Consider the following 6,574-nt stretch of genomic DNA (forward strand, 5'->3'; position numbering starts at 1 on the left):
TGCCACAATCGGGCGTCTGGGCGACACCACATAAAGGGCTTTAAAAGAAATGCCACAGTCGGGCGTCTAAGCGACACCACATAAAGGGCTTTAAAAGAAATGCCACAGTCGGGCGTCTGAGCGACACCACATAAAGGGCTTTAAAAGAAATGCCACAGTCGGGCGTCTGAGCGACACCATATAAAGGGCTTTAAAAGAAATGCCACAGTCGGGCGTCTGAGCGACACCACAGAAAGGGCTTTAAAAGAAACAATCATAATGAATATCCCGGAGGTAGAACCATCCCAGAGATATTCGGTAATAACAATAATATCACGGGTTAGTCAACAATAATAATAATCATAGATATCACAAGTCACGAGTAGTAATTCCATTTTCTGGTTAACGGTTTCACCTCCGAAGACCGACACTAAGACCGACACCTGACCCATCCCAGACTGTAATCCTTAACCATAGACACGGCTATTCGAATAGGTTTATTCTCTGCAGAGGGTGTACTCTTTACCCACGAGTAACGGATTTCTCTAGTCCAGCAGGACTAATTCCGTCTACGCTCTTTTTGTTGAAAACACACCTAACTTGCACACACTAGCTTATCTCACACGTGTCTGGAATCACCCACGACACCTGTTAAGCAAACTCTAAGTGGGGAGGCTACAACCTCGCGTAGCATGGGATCAAATTTATATCGCGCGCTCTAAGGGGTGGCCTCCCCTCTCGGTTCCAACCGGAAACACCCATGCCCCCGGACCAGGTGGCCTGCCTACCAGCTACAACCGGTATCTTCCACCATGGCCTCTCTGTACGGTGTGTGCTGGAAAGAGGTTGACAACTTACTGAACCGTACTCTACTTGCTGTAGAGACGAGTGGTAGTACGAAACAAGTATGGGGGTTACTGGAACAAGACTCGATCTACGGTCGACTCAGGAGGTTCAAGTATTCCCTGCATGATTAGCATGACGAATATATTTCATCCAACAGAGTCACCTCTCATATCGCCTTACCATGCCATACCAGACATAACCGTCCCGACGGAGACCGGCGACAACTCAAGCGTACCCAAGGCAGGGGTTTTCCCGGGTTCCTGCCGGTATGCATGCAAGGCATATGAGGGTGATTATCGTCACAAGTGTGTCCATTTCCAACAGCATGGAAATCAACAACATGTACCCATGCATATGATCATATCACATGAAATAACAAGTCCTTCGAAATGCGGTGGTGTTATAAATGTATCAACGATGACATCAAAAATATTATGCCGGGATTCAGAATGCTTGCCTTCAATGTTGTGGAGGGGTGAGGTGCTCTCCAAAACTTTTGAAAGCTTCTTCTCTCTCCCCAAAATCCTATTTAAGAATATATTTGAATTAACACCCATTTCAAAAACAGAACCAAAAAGTTGTTTGAAAATTTTTCAAATAAATCTTAAAATAAACTAGACCAAATTTTAGGAAGGTAGGAAAAAGAATCAACTCATTTGGAGTTATATTTAAAAAGTTATAGCCAGTCAAAGATGTGGTCAAAACCTGTTATTTAAATTAAAACAGAAAAGAAAACGGTTCAGATAGAAATACGCTTTCGGTGCAGAGGAGGCATACTTGGGGCTTTACGCCTCCACTTAACCATGCGGACGGCGCGGGGTGTCACTGACAGTGGGCCTGCCTGGCCCACTGGTCAGGTTTGACCAGTCACCGCGCGTCGTCTCCCTCCTTTGCCTGAGCGGAGCGGGGCTCCGGCGATCGTCGCCGGTGTTTGGCTGCTCCTCGCGGGCCCCCGAGGGTGGGGATGGGTCCGTAAGGTTGGGGCAGTCCTCCCGGTAGTCGTTGGGTCGGCAGGGATGGAGTGAGCGGCCGGCGGCGAGCTCCGCGGCGGAGGAAGGCTTCGGTGGCGAAGTGACTTTGTGGCGGCGTTGGCTCCCGATCAAAATCAAGTAGGGGAAAAGGCTCACGGGAGGATGAGGATGTTCTTGGTGGAGAGAACGGAGAGGGAGAGGCCTCGGTGGTGCCGAAATGGCCGGGGCAGTGGCGGCGGCCGTGGTTGCCGGAGATGAGGATGGAGGCCTCCCCGGGTCGATTGGCTGCCAATGGGGGTCCTCTGGAGGTGGCTTGGGACTGCCTGCGTGCGGAGATGAGCTCGGGGCTCCTTATATAGGCGAGTCGAGGCGGTTCAGCGGCGGCCGTGGATAAGCTTCCAGCGAACCGACGTTCTGTAGCAGCAGGGCATCGTGGCGGCGACGAGCGCTAGCGGACATGGCTGCGGATGAGCACGCGCTGTTCCAGGGGCCAGGTCGCGAGCGGGAGTGGCTTGGGCGGCGCTGAACGGCGCAGGGCTGTCGGGCGGCGGCGGCGGCTAGTGCTTGGCCTGCCGGGCGCGGCGAGGGGCGGCTTGGCGCGTAGCTGAGGGAAGGGGAGCGCGCGGCGAGGTGCTGTAGAGCGGGCCAAAGCCGTGGGGGCCAGTGTGTCGGCTCGGCCGCGTGGCTGCAATTTGCACGCTCTGGGCGCGCCCAGTGCATGCACAGAAAGTGTTTGATGAAATGTCAGGGTGGCCAAAACTGCTAGGGGTCAAGTGCAAATCCACAGGTCTGGGTTGGAGACCATTAGTAGGCTACTAGACAACATGGTTTGGACAGATGGACAAGTTCATCACACAAACCTATAATCATGCCAAAACTGTTCATGCCCACAGAGTGTTTGACAAAATGCCAGAGGCATCTAGGCAGGTCTTGGAATGGTCAAAAACTCCAGATGGAAGTCTCTTTAGATGCAAGAGAGAGTGGTGAGGTTAGTTGGCCAAAAGCAGAAACTTGTTAGTGTAACTTTAGCAGAATTTCAATTCTGGACAGGGAATAAATGACATTATTTCATGCACCAAAAATCATCCAAAAGGTGCATGCTCCTGGACTTAAGGGTTTAACAAGGGGGACTACAAGTAGAAGAAATAATCAAAGGTTAAAGAGCAAGTAAAAACATGGTTGCTGCACAAACTATCAAGTTGGTCCAGAATGAAGATGAGGTTGATTCACTCAAACTTTTCAAAGAACATAAATAGGTTTTTGCACAAAGTGGAATAATAGGCTCCTACTGACCTCCCTTAATTTTGGTAGAAGTTTTAAAGAAATATTTAAATAGGTTGCAGTGTAAAATTGCTCACTGGACCAGAGAACAAAATTTGCTGTGGAGCTCAAAATATTTCATGTATGAATTATATTTTTGCATAAAAGTGATTTGAAAACATCACATGACATCTCCAAATTTTTGTGGGAATTTTAAGTGAATTTATCAAATGGTTGTAGTTCAAATATGGCCATTTAACCTTAAAAATCCATTTTTCAAGAAAAAATGATCAAGCAACTAAATCAGTTAATTAGTTATATTGGATAAGGGAAAGTTTTACTTGAGAGGTTAATCAAGCCCAATAACACATTTGAAAAGTTTTCTCTCTGGGAAAAGCTCATAATAACAGGGAAGGAAATGGTTTAAAAAATCAAAATGGAGCTCAAAAAAAATTCAAAGTTTTAAATCCTGGCAAAATTTTATTCCCTTAAAACAAGGCCAAATTTTTGGGGTGTCACACGGCGGCGGCTGTGGGATCCGTCACGGCGCGGGGAATCACGTACTTCTTCGGTGGTATGGCGAGCAGAAGGGTAGGGAGGAGGCGGAGTTTGGTGGGAGGAATGGAGAAGGGAGGGAAGCCGAGTGGGGAAGCGGGAGGAAACGGCGGGAAAAGGGCCTCCTCCTGCCGACAGAGCGGCCCCATGCCGCTTTTTGCTTCTCCCGGCGCCCCCAGGCGACACCCGAGCGCTTGAGTTCGGGGCGGGATCGCCGACTCTGGATTTGGACCAAGCCGGCGCTAAACAAGGTCCTGGGGGCGCGACTGGGCCGATTTTCGGCCACCGGCGCTAAACAAGGTCCTGGGGGCGCGACTGGGCCAATTTTCGGCCACCGGCGCTAAAAATTCGCCTAGGGGAGCTGTTGGGGGTGCGACTGGAGATGCTCTTAGATGTGCAACACACGAAGTAACGTATATCTTCAATCAATGAAGACTTACCCTCTGAGTGTGAATACATTAATGTGGAATTTGACTTCGGAGGGCCATGATAATTGTGCGCCGTGTCTGGGTCTAATACTTCCTATACGATGGGTAATGCCACCACCAAATTCTTATTGAAGTGTTTCTCTTGGCATTATGGTTGCATAGTCTTCACATTTGGTTTGTCTTCAACATTAATTTGTCTTCAAGGTTTATCTTCGCAATGTTGAGTTGGTCTATATATAGTTGCTTGTGTTCTGTCCTCTACAACATTCACTTATAGCTATGTCTTCATTCTTGAATCTTTATTGATCTAAGTGGATGTGATCGGACCCTAACCTATTATGTGCTTCTACCTCAAGCTCTATCTGTCCAAATCATATGCATTATATTGAAAACGGTCAATTGTCTTCTTTGAGTCCTGTCTGCAGAAGAGAATCTGACAAACATTTAAATCTGTTTTAATGCTATATCCTTATTGCCTGAATAGCGGAGAAGTCCGAACGACCACGCGACAATCCAGGCGTGCGTGGGAACATGGAACAACTTTCAATGAGTTGCATGCGTGCCATGTGTCTCTCAGATGTGAACCACCAGGGGCACCTGTGTAATTGCGCTGCGCCGCCCTCCTCCTTCTTATAAATACTCACCCATGCAGTCAATATCTGTTCTTCCACCTCGCCACCTCGCACAAACCCTAGCGCCTCCGCTAGCTCGCGTCGACGTCGGAGACGAAGCACTTAGCCGCGGCAACATCTTCGACGCCTTCCTCACGCCGACCCCGGACCTCGTCCTCTCCGCCGCCGCCATAGGTGTCTTCTGCCGCCAAGTTAGGGCACGGGAGATTGAACTGCTCGGCCTCTCGTCCAACCTCGTCTAGCAGTTCGTCAGCGGTAATTAAATCTTACTTTTTACTGCCTTTTTGATCCGTCAAATCCATCCACTTCAACCAAAAGTGGTTTCTTCACTTCCAAATTTGGATATATCTTCTCCTGTATCTCATACCATGCCAAGTATATTCACTTATGCTTCACAACTAGTTAGATTCCTAACTTTTACTTATTCATGGATACGTACAAATCTGGAACCAACTCTCTCCAAATAAGTGAATGTCTTCTCACTATGAGGTCAATGTCTTCTAAACTAATTTATCTTCACAATCTTCTAAGAATGCATATGACCTCTTCCCCTTCCCTCGCATCTCTAATGCTGTCACAGGTACATGTCCATGGGAGAATCCCTTGGTTCTCATAGTTTGCATTCATTTGCAGAATACTTACAGCTTCACATTGAATCACCTGAAGCCAGTTCTTGTCTGACCAGCAGACGGAAGCCATTCACTGTGTTGAAGCCAATCAGTTTGAATATCTTGGCTTCAGAGAAGTCTGCACGCAAGGGTGGCAGGCAACGCCGTGCCAACACTACACTCAATCTGCCTCCTGATCTGTATGAGCTGTACAAGTCAGATCCTGAAGAAAACAACAACCAGCGCAAGAACCGGATTCAGTGGATCCGAAGATATTGGGCTGAGCAGTGGTTCAAGTACAGGTTTGCGACGCCTGAATATGCTGAAAAGATTTCCATCAAGCGCCCATGGGGTGACTGTCTATACCGCTCCTTGGTGCTAGAGAGCAAGGCTGAAGCCATTGAGCAAAAATTCTATCCTTGCATGGTCAGAGGACCACAGTCTGAGAATGCCGACCCATATTCTCAGCTATGGTGTCGTGAAGACAATCTTTTCAAGCGCAACTATAAGTTTTCTAAAGATTCTGCTGAAAAGAACAAAAAGGATTTTGGCCTCAACTTCAACCCTAGTCCCTCTACTCGAAGAGCTGATGGGACATGTGAAGCTAATGAGAACAGAATTGGCCCCTTTGCCAATTTTGATGGGCTTCTTTCTCACATTGTTGCTCAGAGAGTAGCTGTCGAGCAATCTGATGGTGAAGCTGATTCTGAAGATGCTCCCTCACCTCCAAAGAAGAAGAAGAAGGCAAAAGCTTCAAAGCCATCTTCTTCACCAAAAGCTTCAACCAGGAAGACTCCGAAGACTGCATCGCCTGAATCCAGTGTGCAGTCTGAAGACTTATCTCGCGTGTCCAAGAGGACCAAGAAGCCATTGCCCAAGAAGGCCACTGGGCAACCCCTGACACCGTTTGTTGTTCTGTGTAACGAAGATGAAGCCATTGATCTGTCTAGCGATGAAGATCTTGGTGATGATGCTCTGGATATGCTTATCAAGAGCAAGCAAGAGGCAGAAATCTTCAATGATTTGCCCCCTTTGATGTTGATATTCTGAATAACTTCATCAATGCATGGTTTGATGACCAGCGCATCAGTATTGATGATCTTCAGCTTCCCATGGACATCAGCATCACCTTCCATGGTGCCATTGCTAGTGAGTTGGCCTTGGCCCAAAAGATTGTTGAGCTGAAAAATAAGATTGATTAGTTGAAGGCTCACTTAAAGAAGAACATGGCCAAGCTCAGCGTCGCAGATGTTCAAATCTTCAAGAAGATGTTGCATGACCTCAAGGAGGAGTTC

The sequence above is a fragment of the Triticum dicoccoides genome, chromosome 5B (genome assembly GCF_002162155.2).
Source record: "Triticum dicoccoides isolate Atlit2015 ecotype Zavitan chromosome 5B, WEW_v2.0, whole genome shotgun sequence".
NCBI classification, from domain to species: Eukaryota; Viridiplantae; Streptophyta; class Magnoliopsida; order Poales; family Poaceae; genus Triticum; species Triticum dicoccoides.